The sequence below is a fragment of the Rhynchophorus ferrugineus genome, unplaced genomic scaffold, assembly GCF_030347505.1.
Source record: "Rhynchophorus ferrugineus isolate W39M unplaced genomic scaffold, kcgeb_rfMv2 rfM14, whole genome shotgun sequence".
In the NCBI taxonomy this organism is placed as follows: Eukaryota; Metazoa; Arthropoda; class Insecta; order Coleoptera; family Curculionidae; genus Rhynchophorus; species Rhynchophorus ferrugineus.
The window spans coordinates 1049641-1067635 of NW_027472593.1; the positions used below are offsets into that span (position 1 = coordinate 1049641).

The 17995-nt window shown below is 32.3% G+C and overlaps 2 pseudogenes across 1 annotated transcript in view; both read left to right on the top strand.

The window, feature by feature from the left end:
- LOC143205649 (eukaryotic translation elongation factor 2-like) overlaps positions 1-15713 on the top strand; it is a 497146-nt pseudogene extending 481433 nt beyond the window's left edge. Inside the window, exon 7 of the transcript XR_013007835.1 lies at positions 15254-15713. The product of XR_013007835.1 is annotated as a eukaryotic translation elongation factor 2-like (transcript). The remainder of the gene's footprint in view (positions 1-15253) is intronic.
- On the top strand, positions 5224-13785 carry LOC143205732 (eukaryotic translation elongation factor 2-like; annotated as a pseudogene).
- Positions 15714-17995: the final 2282 nt, after the last annotated feature.

The window sequence follows — 17995 nt, forward strand, 5'->3', positions numbered from 1 at the left end:
ACCATAATTATTAGAGACAATTTGCTTTTTCTACACGTGGGAGGATACAGGATTTTCTGTCGATTATAACGGCCTGGGTTTTCTTTGGATTGATTTGCAACTTCTAAAAGTTTAACCATTTAACCTCAGCATTTAATTGTCCTACAAAAACTTCAATGTGAGAATATTTTTATCTTCAGAGATATCGAGCTATGTATATCTTGATTGTGAATTCTTCACGCCATAAACAAAATCTAAAGGGCCGGCTTGGTTGGCACAGTGGTCAAGGGCGACAGGAAGGCCCTCTTACTGTTGCGATAGTAGCGGTTTTGAATCCTGCTGGGTAAATTTATGCTTTTGCTAGTTTATAATCCGAAAAAGGAAATCTGTGACTGCGATCAGCCACGCCAGTAACCAAGCTGGGTAAGACCGGATTTCTTCTTGAAATCAGCTCTAGGACCGTGGGGAATAGATAAACACTATTTAGTAAAATAGAGACGTTCAGTGTTGTACATACTAAATATGTAAAACATTATTTGAAAATGTTTATATTATGTTCTAGAGCCAGAGAGAATTACAAGAAGATAAATCAAATTGTAGATATGTTAAGTTACTATGCTACAAAAGAGTGGAAGTTTGAGAACAACAACGTGAAAACGCTATGGAAAGAAATGAGAAAGAGCGACCGGGAACTATTTGATTTTGATATGGGTGCTTTGAATTGGGACATGTACTTTTACACTTGTATCCGAGGTAAATCTTACCTAGACTGAAGTTCATTAATGATTGATGCTAGATGAATGGTTATAAATATCGGTTATATGACAGAAGAACTGAAGAAATCCAAATTAGAAGTTATTTTTGTTATTTCATTTCAACTCATATATATTTTTACATACTAATTACACCCAATTTTTCAATTATTTTGATATACCTTAAAATATTATTTGTTATATCAATTTATTTATGAATCATCATCTATGTTAAAAAAATTGGACAATTTGTATTATGATGTGATGGGAAATGATACAGTCATACTAGACCCAATAGTGATTCCTAACAAGTGCTCAAATATTTCAATATTTTAACGACAGATGACGCTGACTTCAAACTTTCCTATAATGTTTCGTCAGTATTATGTTCCGAATAAAAAAATATTTAATACTATAATATTTCTACTTCCTTATAAGAACAATATGTATAAATCTAGTAATACTTGTTAAAAAGCTCGTAACACCTAATAACATTTCTAACCGTACTAGCTAAAGAATTTCAGCCTTCCTTCTATTGAGTGTTTTCATTTGTCTTCATCAGATTGCCTATTTTTATCCAAGCACAGTCTGTGATGGGCCACTTGAGAACAAAAGTGGCCTAGGGATTAAAATACGGCCTAATATTGGTAATATTCACTATATCACAGGAATTGAGATGGAGGAATTCTCTCTTCAGGTCTTGAAGTCTGAATGAAAACTGAAAATATGTCATTTCCCATTTGGTGGCCTTTATGAACTTGTTTTTCAACTGCAAACAGTCGCCTTCGAAATAGAATACCGGGGCATACCTTTCGCCGTTTCTCACCACGAAAGGTACAAAATTATCTACATTAATCTGCAGGAATCCATAGGAATCTTCATGTATGTCATTACATATATTATTAATCAAAACGAATATGATCCTGGTGCAGAATTTCAGAAAATTATACGTCTGCAGAAAGTCTTCCATCAATATTTTTACCTTCTGCGAATAAAAGCTTCCCAGATGAACCGTCACAATGTTTAAAATTGATCTCATTAAATAAAGAAGCTTCGTATTTGCTAAGGGGATAACAATTTACTCGAAGGCTCTGATAAACTTTTGGTGAAAATTTATTCATCGTGGAGAAAATTCTCTCATTTATATTTCGAACGGAGACATATTTTAAATTACTCACTATGATGCAAGGAATGTGTTGAGATTCGATAGTGCTAATCTAGTTCTGCTAATCTATCGGTATTACTTATTGAAGCTGCCGGTACACCATGCCGGTTTGATTCAATATTTTTACTGTGTTCGTCATTCGAATTATTTCGGATTATTCTAATATATCTTTGGCTATTTGGCGACGATTTAATTATGTAAATTTTGTTATCTGGATCGTTATTTATAGACATTTTCACTTTTTATTTGAATTTAATCTGTTATTGTGTCCTAGAGATGCCTTTCGTCACGTTGACAACTAAATAATAACATAAATTCATCACCAGCCACTTGATTTTACATCACCCCCTAACAAAATATATAAAAACAGTTTTTTATATTTATGTTATTATAACTACTGAAAAAAATATTAATATAGCATTGGTGTATTATTCAAGAAGATACCTTACTAATTTAAATGTATTAATTTATATGCTTATATATAAAAATAACCATTATAGTGACAGTAATAACGTCATCTAAATTATTTTGCTGGCACGGTGACAATATAAATATTAGTAAATATATCAAGTTATAGTTGGGATCGGTGTTTTATTACATCATAACAACTGCCAAATAATTATAAAGTTATTGTTATGTTAAATTAGTATTGTTGTTATAAAGGTGATTTTATTCATTTATATATTCTGTTTACAAATTTTATTGCGAATATTTTAGGAGCTCGAGATTATATTTTGAAGGACCCATTGGACACTATTCCACAAGGAATAAGAAAATTCTATAAATTAATGATTATTTATTATTTAATATTATGTGTATGTTGGTGTTTTATATTATATAGTGCTTCGTTAATTTTAAAATATTTCGTTATAAACATATGTTAATTTTTGCGTTTGTTTTCATAGTTTTGATAAATATAACTTAGCCCAAATATTTAACCATTTTTAATTATAACCTTTATTTATTAATAATAATCCTTATTGTATATGATATTTCTCTTTTTTATCACTATTTACCTTCACAAATGAACAAAAATAAGCCATTCTTGTTATATCATCAATGTTTTTGAAATACCGATTATTTTGATTTTGTTTTCAAGTTATATATTTGTAAGTAATTTGTAATCAGCTATATTCCTCGTTCAAACGAGTAGATGACAATGACGATGACGAATCTGTAGTTAATTTTAGATATGACTTGCCAACAGCTGTTATCAAATGAGTCATCTACTTGAGGTTTTATAAGTTGCAAGAATTCACAACTTGTTCAAAACCACCTCTAACTCTAACTATCTCACTTAATGATAAATAAAATACCATAGTTGATATTTCAACTGTGTAACTGAAAAAAACCGAATAATTGAATCTAACCTGAAATCTAAACATAACCTCAGAGAAACATAAGGCTATATGGACATTCATCCGAGCAGGTTTCATGGACCACTATAATTTGTTCAAAAATAATAAGCAGTAATTAACATAGTACGTTTATTGATGAAAAAACAAATTTCACATAATAGAACAAAAACATTTTAATTACTTATAAGAAAAATATTAGTGAACTTAATACTAATTTAATAGCCTATAAAACTTATAATAAGATTTGGAATATTACTGACTAAAATGTTTTATTTTATTTAACATTTCCATTCATTTGACTGCCTACACTCATCCAAGTGCAATCTGCAACGAGCCATTTGGGAACGAAGCTTTCTTGATGATCAAAATATTGGCTAACATCCACAATATTCACTAAATCACAAGAATTTAGTTGAACATCTTCTTTCTCTAGACCCTGAAGCCTAAACAAAAACCGCAAATAAGTTAACTCCCATTTGGTGACCTTCACGAACTTGTCTTTCAGCTGCCAGCAGGTTCCTTCGAAACAGAACATCAGTGAATATTTTTCGCCATTTCTTACCACAAAGGGTACAAATTTGTTTTCGTAAATTTGTAGAAATCCGCAAGAATCCTCGTTTATGTCATTGTGCATGTTATTAATTAAAGCGAACATAAATCTAGCGCAGAATTTGAGAAAATCATACATGTGTAGAAAGTCCTCCAACAACATCTACGTATCTCTGCCTTCTATGAATAAAAGTTTTCCAAATTGACCATCGCAATGTTGAAAATTAATCTCATTAAATAAACACGCTTCCCATTTATTCAGAGGACCATAGTTTACTTGAAAACACTGGTGGACTTCTGGTGAAAACTTCGTAAAATTATTACACAACCTATGTTTTCCTCACTACCTATGCATCCGGGCACACAACACCTCCTAGAATGGGAATGCATTTCAGCTACGGACTTGCACCTAGTAATAAAATAAAATAATAAATTAATCTATAAACGTTATAAAAAGCTGACCACACTGTTCTCTACGTAGGGTACATTGAAAATGGTGCGCAAAATAAACAAACCATAGAACGAAATGAACGAATCAGATTCCGTCGCGGCTCTTAGCATAGCGAATAAAACAAGGAATGTGTTAAAGGTAGCGACATTTGCATGTTGGACGTGGCGAAACATTACGCCAAAATTTCCCATGAAGTTAAATTTATACTTCTCTATGAGTATATTCGCAAAATATTACCAGAACCTACACCTACCAAACTTCTTGTCCTACTCGTATTTAACATAATAGTTTGACCTGCGTTTCTATCCGGTTGTGTCCAAAACAGTCTTCGTTAGTTCGTTGATCGAAACACATTGCCTTGTCTTACCTGTCGGACCAATAAACTAGTATTGTGGTCGAATAAAGGCCTTTTATTTAAACAAATACGGCCTTTTTATCTTAATTACTAACATCAGAAGTGGCATTCTTATCCCGTCAAGTGTATGTGGTTAGAATATAACGAACATTTCAAAGGCTATAAGATTTGTGCTGAGGTTGTAATAGTGAGTTAAATAAGAATTACTTTATTAACATAAGTGGTGACAGTGATAAAATAGCCTCTGGACCATCCCCGTCAAAATGGTAAAAACAGACTGTGTAGGAACTTTGCTTATCGTCTAATCATTATAGAAGCTAGAAATAACTGAATTAGCGTAAAATTACTGTATGGCGTGGTAAACTTCCTCATCTGATGCTTCTAATGCACAAGCTGTGCCGTCAATCATGATGTTATAATTTGTTTGTCAAAAATCTAAACTACAAATTAGGGCTAAGTGATAACATTATAATTGTTAAGGCAAGTCAATCTATCAAAATCCGGTACATTGTTACTATTTGAATGTCAAGCTATATATAATAGTAGAGGGAAAGAATGTAGTAGACCTTATTCTTGAGTTAGCTATAAATAATCTCCGAGTTAACTTGCCTATAATGCAACCACTCTCTGATATGGTGTCAATGTCCTGTAAGAAATACTTCTATTTATTGGTAATTAAAATACAAATATTCAACAAACATTATAATGGTCACTATCTAGATAATATACTAGGGGTTTCATCGGTGATTACAATAACAATCGTATATAAACTACGTCAGTAAGATACTCTTCGAGAGACTCTAAGAAACTATATGATTTCCGGTCAAGGCGTCGTCCTTTGTATCCAAAAGTGTATATCTCAGCATTCCCATCGTTCGGACCCGTTACCACGTCCACCTCGATTAGCGAATGAGTCATTAGGTGCCCTCTATGTTATTGGTCAACAATGCCGATCTATATTTTCTTACGGTCCATCTCTTAGTGATTATGGAAAATTTCACTTGATTCATTTACCACAACGACATATTTTGATACACTGTATTCAGAATCGTTGAATAGGGACTATGTCTTTTTAATCTGAAGCGGCAATAGAAACAAAAAATTGTGGGAATATACGAATAGTTAATTTAAATTAAGAAAAAAAAGAATTTTAAGCAAGTTCAAAGCACCGTCCCTCATTCTTCTTGTTCTGTCGGAAATTAATTGTCGGTTAAAAAATTTTAAACTAAATAATACTAATTGTTCTACTATAGAACAAAAGAAATCTCCGTAAATTCCCTATTCCTACTCTGTTGTGTGATAACAAGACATAGCATTTCATTATAATGATGACAGTGGTGCAGAAACATCCTACAAACAACAAATTTCCGAGAAATCGACAGACATAAAGCTTATGATGCAGATATTTTCAAGTCAAGGAACAAAGAGGGTATTCAATGTCCGCACCTGTGAACTTACAGGAGTTTTACGGGCGGCCCAATTGATATTTTTATATATTTGTTGTACATGATAAGGGTTTGCTCCAGGAATTAGATGTCGTCATAAACTGGGATGTGATCAGTAAAACCAATTTTAAAATATATAAAACTACTGATGGATTGGAAATAAGGTATGACCTATTTATATTCCGAAAACTATGATAGGTCTGAAGTATATTAATATAGACAATTAGTATTAATATGGATGGCGAAGAAATACAACAAATGTTTTAAAAACGTCAAAATGTTCCTTTATTTCGTTTTCCTAAGATGTATTCGCAGCAGTTGTTGTATATGTGATGCGTATTGGGAAAATTCCATGAAGAGTGAAAAATATGTTGATATGCTTGAGATATTGATTATGAGGGTCTTTCGATCAAAAACAAGGGTTATACTCAAGTTCTGATCATAACGGATACAATTTTAAAAATGCTTTTGGCGTTATCTCGTAATAAACAAACAACTACAGACGCACTACTACACAGACATGACTACAGATCGACAATTTTCTACAAAATACTAAAAGGAATACAATATACCACGAAGAGATATAACAGAGAGAGCAGCACAATTTACATTTGTAACTTTTCGCAATTTCCTGGAACATGAAATGTGAAATTACGTCTCATCGCTATTGGAATGCCCCAAAATACATTATATGTTGGAACTTTTGATCCGCACAGTTTTCAGTTTAGTGAAGATCTGCTTAAAAATTAAGAAGGAAAGATAATAATTTGAATTAAAATATCTACCGGGTGTTGTATTGCTTCGTTTTAATTTGGTATTAAATGGATTGTTAGTTGGACTGCTTCGATTTTGAATGTTACACAACAGTATGAAATGCATAATGTATATAATATATATAGTAACTAAGTAGTATCTATATATAATAACTATGTAGTTTAAATGTTTACATATTTGTGAATTAGTTAACAATAAATTATTTTGAATAGATTTCTATTATAAAATTGAGAATTTTATTATTTTTATTACTCCAGTTATTTCAAATATGGTAAGAATATACATGGGATTGACACTTAGTTTAATAACTACAAGAAAATGTCATTTTAAACCAATAGCATAAAATACACCAGACGGTTAAACTTTATTTTAATATACAAACAATAGTATGAGCTCTCTTCTGTTATTACAGAAATTTGTTTTATGTTTTTAAACATTACGAATTCTTGACATTTATTTTTGATATAGGTGAATTTTACAGCAGATGAAATTTGTGCCATGATGGTCAAAAAACGAAACATCCGTAATATATCCGTCATAGCTCACGCTGATAACGGAAAATCATTTTTAACAGACTCCTTAGTAGCAAAAACTGTTATTATTGCTGATGCCAAAGTTAGAGAAATACATTTTACAGACACCGGAAAAAATTAACAAGACAGATTTATAAGCATATCAAGAATATGTAGTCTTTTGAAATATTGAAAGACGAAATTTACAAAAAACTGAACTTATGTGATAATTTTGATTAGTGATTCTGAAGCTTTATCTCTTTAAAATAAAACTGGGTATTTGTTATAACAAAAATACTAACTTCTTTCATAAATAATATTGATTAACGCGAAAAAGAATAGAAAGTTTTCTTGATTAAATTGATTGGTTCCTCTGGGCACATAGATTTCCGTTCTGAAGTAACTACTGCCCTTCGTATAACTGATGGTGCTCTTGTAGTAGATTGTGTTTCGAATAAGTAAATTCCTAAATAATTATTTGTATAATAAATTAAATAATTATGTATGTATTTTTGGTATTACTTCACTTTGTATTAATTTTACTAAAGAACATGCATAATGCAATTCAATGCAAATGCAATAACGCATATCTAAATATATTTCTGTTGTAAAGACAATTTATTTATTCCGAATTAAAGTAGGAAACATTGTAGTGTCTTTACAATCTTTTAATTAATCGTGATGTCATCTCCAAACGCCCCAGGCCGTCATCGGTTGATGATTGGTGCTACTGATCTAATTCGCTATAAATTATGAATTAAGTTAGAAACAATTTACAACCGGAAACTATGTGACGTCAGGCTATCGACGAACGTATTAAGACATTCTTGTTCATGAACAAGATGGACCGTACCCATTTGAAATTGCAGTTGGATGCTGAATAACTTTATCAAACTTTCTGACGATTAACAATCTATGGAGTTAGGAATATTTCAACCCAAAAACAGAATAATAATTACAAAAGGTCGTTTTACATGTACATCTTGAATCCCATCTACAAAATTTTTGACTTGATTATGAACTGCAAGTAAACATCTGTTTTATTATTAACAAAAAAATTCTTCCAGAACAATTAGGCCACTATATAGTTTACAAAATAACTTTTATGAAGTTATTAGGAAATAAATATATTGTTGGCAGTGCATTGAAAGAAAATTATAAGCCTAGGTATTAAACTCTTTCATGTTACCTGTATCTTTATATCCTATGGTGACATGCTGTTATATCCAGAATGCATTATATATTTTTAGTTCTTGGGTGTAACTAAAATTTTTATTTTAGGAAAGAAGAATATTCTGTCTACACTGCGCATTAACTTGAAATATGAAGACAAGGATAAGGATGGAAAACAATTTAGTTGGATATGGTTACCTGCTTGTGGGTCTTTGCTTCAGATGATTGCCGTTCATTTACCATCCCCAGTAACTGCTCTGAAATACAGAATGGAAATTTTATACGAAAGTCCACATGATGATGAAGCCGCTCTTGGTATGTGTCACCTATATGGTTTTTAAAACGTCTTAAATTTTGGTATTTATTTGTACGTGATTATTTGTAATTTACAACTCTAGGCTGATTCACTGTGAATGATTGGTATAAACTAAACAACAATTACCAATTTTTTATTATTTTTTTAATATTTGCATATGACAATACTTTGCTTTTTTTGTTTTTAGGTATTAAGAACTGTGATCCTAACGGTCCTATGATGATATGTGTCTAAAATGGTACCCATTTCTCATAAGAGTTATTTCTACGATTTTGGTCCTGTTTTTTTCCAGTAAAGTAGACACCGGCATGAATGCCCCTATCCCAAGACCTAAATATGTGGCATCAGGAAAGAAGATTTAAACGAGAAGACAATTCAGGGAGCCATCCTCATGATGGGTCGTTATGCAGAAGCCATTGAAGATGTCCCTTCTGGAAACATTTGCAGGTTGTTCGGTGTGGATCAATTTTTGGTTAAACCCGATACCATCCCCACATTTACAAACAAGCAGAACTTGAATTTCAAGAAGTTCAGCTTATCTTCCGTAGTACGCGTAGCTGAGGAACCGAAGAATCCTGGTTCTATGATGATATGTGTCTAAAATGGTACCCACTTCTCATAAAGGTTATTTCTACGATTTTGGTCCTATTTTATCCGGTAAAGTAGCCACCGGCATGAAGGCTCCTATTCCAAAACCTAAATATGTGGCATCAGGAAAGAAGATTTAAACGAGAAGACAATTCAGGGAGCCATCCTCATGATTGGCCGTTATATAGAAGTCATTGAAGATGTCCCATCTGGAAATATTTGCACTTTGTTCGGTTTGGATCAATTTTTGGTTAAGCCCGATACCATCCCCACATTCATAAACATGCAGAACTTAAATGTCATGAAATTCAGCGTAACTCTCGTTGTACGTAGCTGTGGAACCCAAGAATCCGGCCGATTCACTAAAACCTGTAGAAGGTATGCAAATGTTCGCTTTTATTGTGTGATTATCACTAAGGTCTTCGTCATTTGACTTTACGTTTGAAACGTTTGGCCTTATGGTACAATGTGTCATTGAAGAATCTAGCGAAAACATCATTGCCGGTGCCAGTAATACCGTTGGTATAACTGGTGGTGCTCTTGTTGTAGTAGATTGTGTCATGGGTATGTAAATTCCTAAATTATTATTTGTATAATAAATAAAATAATTATGTAAGTATTTTTGGTGTTACTTCACTTTATATTAATTTTACTAAACAAAAATTAAAATTTTAAATAATGCATATATAAATATATTTCTGTGGTAAAGACAACTTATTAAGAATTTCCGAATTAAAGTAGGAAACATCGAAAAAAGAATCTTGTAGTGTCTACAATCTTTTAATTAATCGCGATGTCATCTCCAACCGCCCCAGGCCGACATTGGTTAATGATTGGTGCTACTGATGCTGCTAATTCGCTATAAATTATGAATAAAGTTAGAAACAATTTTGTAATAATGAATTATTTGCAGGTGTATGTACAAACGGAAACTATGTTAAGTCAGGCTATCGGCGAACGTATTAAGCCAATCTTGTTCATGAACAAGATGGACCATACCCATTTGAAATTACAGTTGGATGCTGATTAACTTTACCAAATTTTCTGACGTTTAACAATCTATGGGGTTAGGAATATTTCAACCCAAAAACAGGATAATGATCACAAAATATTGTTTTGCATGTACATCTTGAATCCCATCTACAAAATTTTTGACCTGTTTATGAACTGCAAGTAAACATGTATTTTGTTATTTTAAAAAAAAATTAATTCTTCCAGCACAATTAGGCCACTATATAGTTTACAAAATAACTTTTATGAAATTATTATTAATAAATATATTGTTGGCAGTGCATTGGAAGAAAATTATAAGCCAAGTATTAAACGCTTTCATGTTACCTCTATCTTTATATCCTATGGTAACAAGTTGTTATATCGAGAATGCATTATATACTTGTAGTTCTTGGGTGTAACTAAAATTTCTATTTTAGTAAAGAAGTATATGAAGCTCTTCACTCCACTCTGCGCATTGACCTGAAATGTGAAGACAAGGATAAGGATGGAACACAATTTAGTCGGACATGGTTACCTGCTTGTGGGCCTTTGCTTCAGATGATTGCCGTTCATTTACCATCCCCAGTAACTGCTCTGAAATACAGAATGAAAGTGTTATACGAAGGTCCACATGATGATGAAGCCGCTCTTGGTATGTGTCACCTATATGGATTTTTAAAACGCATTAAATTTTGGTGTTTATTTGTACATGAAGATTTGTAGTTTACAACTCTAGGCTGATTCACTGTGAATGATTGGTATAAACTAAACAACAATTACCAATTTATTATTTTTTTAATATTTGCAAATGACTATACTTTGCTTTATTTGTTTTTAGGTATTAAGAACTGTTATCCTAACGGTAAAATGATGATATGTGTCTATAATGGTACCCACTTCTCATAAAGGTTATTTCTACGATTTTAGTCCTGTTTGTTCCGGTGATGTAGCCAGCGGCATGAAGGGTGCTATCCTGCCATCCATCCTCATGCCATCCTCATGATTGGTCGGTATATAGAAGCCATGGAAGATGTCTCATCTGGAAATATTTGCACTTTGTTCGGTCTGGATCAATTTTTGGTTAAGCCCGATACCATCACCACATTCACAAACATGCAGATCTTGAATGTCATGAAATTCGTGTAGCTGTGGAATCCAAGAATCCGGCCGATTCACCAAAACCTGTAGAAGGTACGCAAATGTTCGCATTTATTGTGTGATTATTACTAAGGTCTGTGTCATTTGTCTTCAGGTTTGAAACGTTTGGCTACGTCTGATCTTATGGTACAATGTGTCGTTGAAGAATCTAGCGAAAACATCATTGCCGGTGACAGAGACCTCCACTTAGAAATCTGTCTGAAGGCCTTGGAGGAGGATCATGCTAGAATTCAAGTAACTTAATCCGACCTAGTAGTACACTTGGTGTAACTGATGGTGCTCTTGTTGTAGTAGATTGTGTTATGGGTATGTAAATTCCTAAATAATTATTTTTATAATAAATTAAATAATTATGGAAGTATTTTTGGTGTTACTTCACTTTGTACTAATTTTACTAAACAAAAATTAAAATTTTAAATAATGCATATATAAATATATTTCTGTGGTAAAGAAAACTTATTAAGAATTTCCGAAGTAAAGTAGGAAACATCGAAAAGAGAATCTTGTAGTGTCTTTACAATCTTTTAATTAATCGCGATGTCATCTCCAACCGCCCCAGGCTGACATTGGTTAATGATTGGTGCTACTGATGCTGCTAAATCGCTATAAATTATGAATAAAGTTAGAAACAATTTGGTAATAATGAATTATTTGCAGGTGTGTTTACAAACGGAAACTATGTTACGTCAGGCTATCGACGAACGTATTAAGCCAATCTTGTTCATGAACAATACGGACCATACCCATTTGAAATTGCAGTTGGATGCTGAATAACTTTACCAAATTTTCTGACGTTTAACAATCTATGGGGTTAGGAATATTTCAACCCAAAAATAGGATAATGATAACAAAAGGTCGTTTTGCATATACTTCTTGAATTCCTTATACAAAATTTTTGACTTGATTATGAACTGCAAGTAAACATGTGTTTTATTATTTAAAAAAAATAATTTTCCAGCACATTTAGGCCACTACATAGATTACAAAATAACTTTTATTAAGTAATTAGGAAATAATTATATTGTTGGCAGTTCGTTGCAAGAAAATTATATGCCTAGGTATTAAATGCTTTCACGTTACCTCTATCTTTATATCCTATGGTGACATGCTATTATATTGAGAATGCATTATATATTTGTAGTTTTTGGGTGTAAATAAATATTTATTTTAGGAAAGAAGAATATGAAGCCCTTCTCTCTACACTGCGCACTAACTTGAAATATGACCACGAGGATAAGGATGGAAAACAATTTAGGCGGACATGGTTACCTGTTGTTGAGACTTTGCTTCAGATGATTACCGTTCACGGGCCATCCCCTGTAACTGCTGAGAAATACAGAATCGAAATGTTATACGAAGGTCCACATGTATGAATTTTTAAAACGCGTGAAATTTTAGTATTTATTTATACATGGCTATATGTAGTTTACAACTCTATGCTGATTCACTATGAATGATTGTTATAAACTGAACAATTATCAATTTTTTATTATTTTTTAGTATATGCAAATTACTGTACTTCGCTTTTTTGTTTTAAGGTATTAAGAACTGTGTACCTAAAGGTCCTCTGACGATATATGTGTCTAAAATGATACCCACTTCTCATAAAAATCGTTTCCATGCTTTTTTCCATGAAGATGTCCCATCTGGAAATATTTGCAGGTTTGACTTGTTGACTTCGGGTTTGAAACGTTTGGCCAAATCCGATCCTATGATACAATGTGGCATTGAAAAATCTGGCGAATACATCATTGTCGGTGCCGGAGAGTTCCACTTAGATATCTGTCTGAAGGCCTTGGAGGGGGATCATGGTAGCATTCAAGTTAATTTATCCGAGCCAGTAGTACGTTACCGTGAAACCGTCAGCGAACAATCTGACCAGATGTGCCTGTCAAAATCGCCAAAAATTACAACAGATATAGGCTTGTATTTCTATCGTGGGTTTCACATTCTTCCGTATTCCTGGCCCCAAGTATTTTAGCTTCCAGGCTTTTAAATATATGCCGTTTGGATTTCAATTGACTTATTTCTATTGTTAGTTTATAAGGCTCTGCAATAAAAAAGCTCAAAGTCTCCTAAGTGAATATAGCATTGATTAAAGAGGATTGAAACGGCATGCTAGTCAGCTAGTGGGATACTCATAAATTATTTAGATGAATATATAATTAGAGAATGATATATATTAGGAGAGTTAGTGTACAGTTCTTTTGGTTTCATTTTTAAATATTTCTTCCGTACTCTGGAACAAATAAAACACGCACTATATAGAGTATTGAACGAAAATTTGCAGACGTGTGAAAATTTCGAAACAAATGTGCTGTCTGGTATCTTGAACATTAAGAACAACGATATTAATTATGTCTCTGTTTGATTTATTTTGATATATATATATATATATATATATATATATATATATATATATATATATATATATTTACTTTTGATTTATAGATCATACCCATTATTAAGCAAAAAAATGGCAACGCGCTCTTAATTAATTTTTTCAAATCATATTTAATGGAGTGAATTTTATTCTTAATTCTATTTACAGGATTCCAATGAGTAACAAAGGAATCCATCGTGGTGGCGGTTAGATCATTCCTACTACCCGTCGTATGTTGTCTTGTATGCTTGCCTATTAGTTAATATATTATTAACAGGTCAGTAGTCTGGGCAGACGTCCAGCCCAGACTTATTGAACATGTTTGTCAGTGTGAAATTCAGATAAATCTTTTATACAATTAAATTTTCACTCCATCTTTATTTGGTATTGAATGTTAGAAATCCGTTCGATATCGCAGAAAGCCTCACCTGATGATACAGCGGTGTATAAGTAGCAATTTTGAATTGTTGAAATAATTATATCCCGGTTGATTTAGGATTTCTATCCATTCTCAGATAATTCTCCAGAATCGACTTGGTGTAAGGGTTTGGACAATTAAAGTACTGGATACAATTTAGTCCATCTATATTTATACTTTTCAAACAACTTGGTTAAAGCCACAACAGATAAATGAATCAAGAGGGAGGGATCTTCAACCTATCTGGGTGGCTTTATCACGAGCATGCGCCGTAGCTGTTTTACGATTTTATATACAAAACAACTACTCTTAATATTTAATTATTCAACAATATAGAAGCCGATTCAGTATATAGGCGCATCCACCCAATTATTATATGTCTAACATATGTATTGTAACATTCGCAAGATATGTTAGATTAATGGTATATTACTTTCGGTTTAAAGAATTCTTACTTTTTGGCCATTTGGAATAGGGGGACTAATAAAACATTAACAATCGTTAACAAATTATTATATTAACAAATGTTTCAACTTTTAATGAAAATACCAAACAAAAAAATACCTGATTTCTTCTATAGATTTAATTGGATGTGTAAACATGCTTGTTGAAAAAATATGCCTTAAAATGTTTCGCATTTATAATTTAATTTTTGGAGATATTTCTTCAAGTTTAATATGTCTAAAATATAGACCAAATACCATACCTTAAGTCATGAATCTAATATTCGATCGTTTTATTATTGAATTTTACGTTTTAATATTATAATTTTTCTGGAAACATAATTATTTATCAGATTATTTATTTATTATAAAAGCTAGTACTGTACTAATATACGAAATTCTTTTTTAACATATCTAATATTTTATTTTGTTGTTTTTCAGGATACACATAAAATAAAGAAAGTTTTCCAGATCTCAGTCAATACTTGGACAAAATGTAAACGCGTCGTTAATGACAATCCATTTTTTTCTATAGTACAAATAAAAAGGGCGTGATCCACGTTCTCATCAGAGAGTAGACGGCAGACTGCATCTGCTTTTTAATTCCCAAATATAACAACTTGAGGGAGTCCAAACTTGCTGGAGAAAGCCAATTATAGGAGAATTGGGGAATTGGACAGTAGGGGTTGACAGTACTTTGGAAAAAGGATGAGCAATTTAATATATATTTGGGTATACATGTATGCTAGAGCCTGGTCTGGAATAAGGCGTAAAATACAGCTATAAGAATCACTCGCTGTTCGGTGAACTTGAGAGGACAGTTTTGTCCATTTTTAAGGTCCACCCGATAGAGGTGTGGTGGGCGTGGGTAGAAGAATGAGTCCATAAAGATACCAGATAACTGAAGTAAGGTAATACATTCCATCTTACCGTGAACTTGTTAGGTTTATTAAGTTGTCTTTTTGTAGCATTCATATGAATCGTAAAGTTCAATAGCTAAATATTTATTTTTATTACGAGTTCATGTTATCAACGTTTTTAGAATTTAAATTTCAAACGTTAATTCATCAATAAACTATTATATTTCTTGTCATAGATTTTATAATTAATTAATAAATTTTTTGGAAAAATGACTTGTTTTAATGCTTGACCATAAAAAATGACACAAAGTTAAAAAATTACTCTACAGGCGATGTGCATCCATTATAATATTTTTAGAACAGATTTGATGAAGGTAATTGGGCAATTAAAATACTGAGTTCAACTGGGCCGCTCTGTATTTATACTTTATGAATAAGTCGGTTATGGCCACATCACAGAATTAATCAAGCTGGAATCTTCATCGTGCCCGTGAGGCTTTAACTCGAGCTTGCCCCGTAGCGTTTTACATATTTGTATTTCAGGGCAGCAAAACATTTATTTATGCAATCGTGCATAAAAGCGCATTTACCATATAGGCGTCTCTAATCAATTATTTGTGTCTAACATTCGGCCACCCTGACCTTGCAAGACTTCACTCCGGCCTGCTCTTGGAATATGGTGGTTTTTATTCTGGTTTTTCTATAACGGAGACATACTTTTAGCTACTTGATCTTTTAAAATGTCTTACCTTGTTGATGATTTTTTCTTTATAGTTCCATTTTATACTTTCCATACTGTGTATTTTATAACTTCTGTGAAATAAATTTTTTTACTTTTTGGGGGTGACCTGCAGTTTATTCCTTCGGTGAGGTCCGACTGCCAGACACCATTTTAAATTCTCTTAATATCCTGGTATATTCAATGATTCTTTTTCTGTTTTCTTTTTTTTTTCTTATGATCCTTATAATATACGTCTTGCTCGGGCAGGAGTTCGGTGGTACTATGAACTTAACATAAACATTATCTATATATTTTGATCAAACGATGTCAACTCTATTCCTAATTTTTGAATTATTCTATACTGCTGGCGGAAAAGCTTCCTGTTCGTCAGACTGCAGGTATCCCATGGAATGGAGGGCTGGCTGCCGACATTTATATGCATGTCGTGTCTGCTACTCTCGTCCGTAATGTAGACCTATCCACGTCTGTTGTGGTGACCACAGATTGGTTGGCTACTCCTGTGCTGGCAGCCTGGCCGTAAACGTTCATAGTAACGTCGCTCGTAATGGCCCCCGGTTTTTGAGTATCCCACATAGGTATGCCCCTTTTGCAAGCCCTCTTTACTTTCTTAAATATAACTATATATTTGTACTACAAATACGATGTTCTTTCCAGTTGCTCTGTGGATTTGTGTTCTGAATCGCATCTTAAATTAATGACTTTATGTCTAATACGATCTGAGAATAGAATAAATATTTTCATTGTGTAAAACAATCGAACACTTGTTACCTCCTACTGTCCAACCTCTTTGATAAAACTACTTTGAGCGGAAAGACAAAAAATAATTTGAATACATTTAGTGTTTAATATCTTACTATGTATTTTATAGCTTATCACTTTTGGCGCATAACACCAATATAAAATGAATTTCTGGAGAATTTATCCCCCTTAAAAATATAACACACATTTATCTAATGCTGTCTTCTAATTGATCCAATGTTCATTTGAAATTAAATTGGGTTATATGGCGGCATTTTCTATGGAGGAATGTAGTTTTGTATATAGATTTCTTATTATTTTGATTATTTTTAGTCATCTAGTTTTTAATCATAAGCAAGCAGAACTTGGTACTCAACAAGGCTTCTACTTATTGGCATATCAAGACACCAAATGATGAGATAAACGAAGTAATAAAATAAAAAAAATCAATGAATATGTTAACAATAAAAAAATAGAATAAGAATAAGTTTTACAAAGAATAAACTATTTATCTCTTAAAAAATTTGTCAACTGCATAAGTCAATGACATATAGTTAATAAACACAAATTAAGCACATTTTTATAACATAAAACAATGAATTTTCAATAAATCGCATAAACACTTCATATCGCACACTTATAATAAAATTTTAATATAGAACATAATTTATTTGGTTTGGATAAAATAGCTTTTGGACTTTTCCAATTTTTCATTATTATATCACTTATTGCGTCAGGTGTTTTGTCTTTGTTTGTGATGAAACCACTGGTGCTTGTGGTACGTTTGTCTAAAAGAAACCAATTTTTGAAGAAGAACTCAAAACTTCATATTACATTTTCACG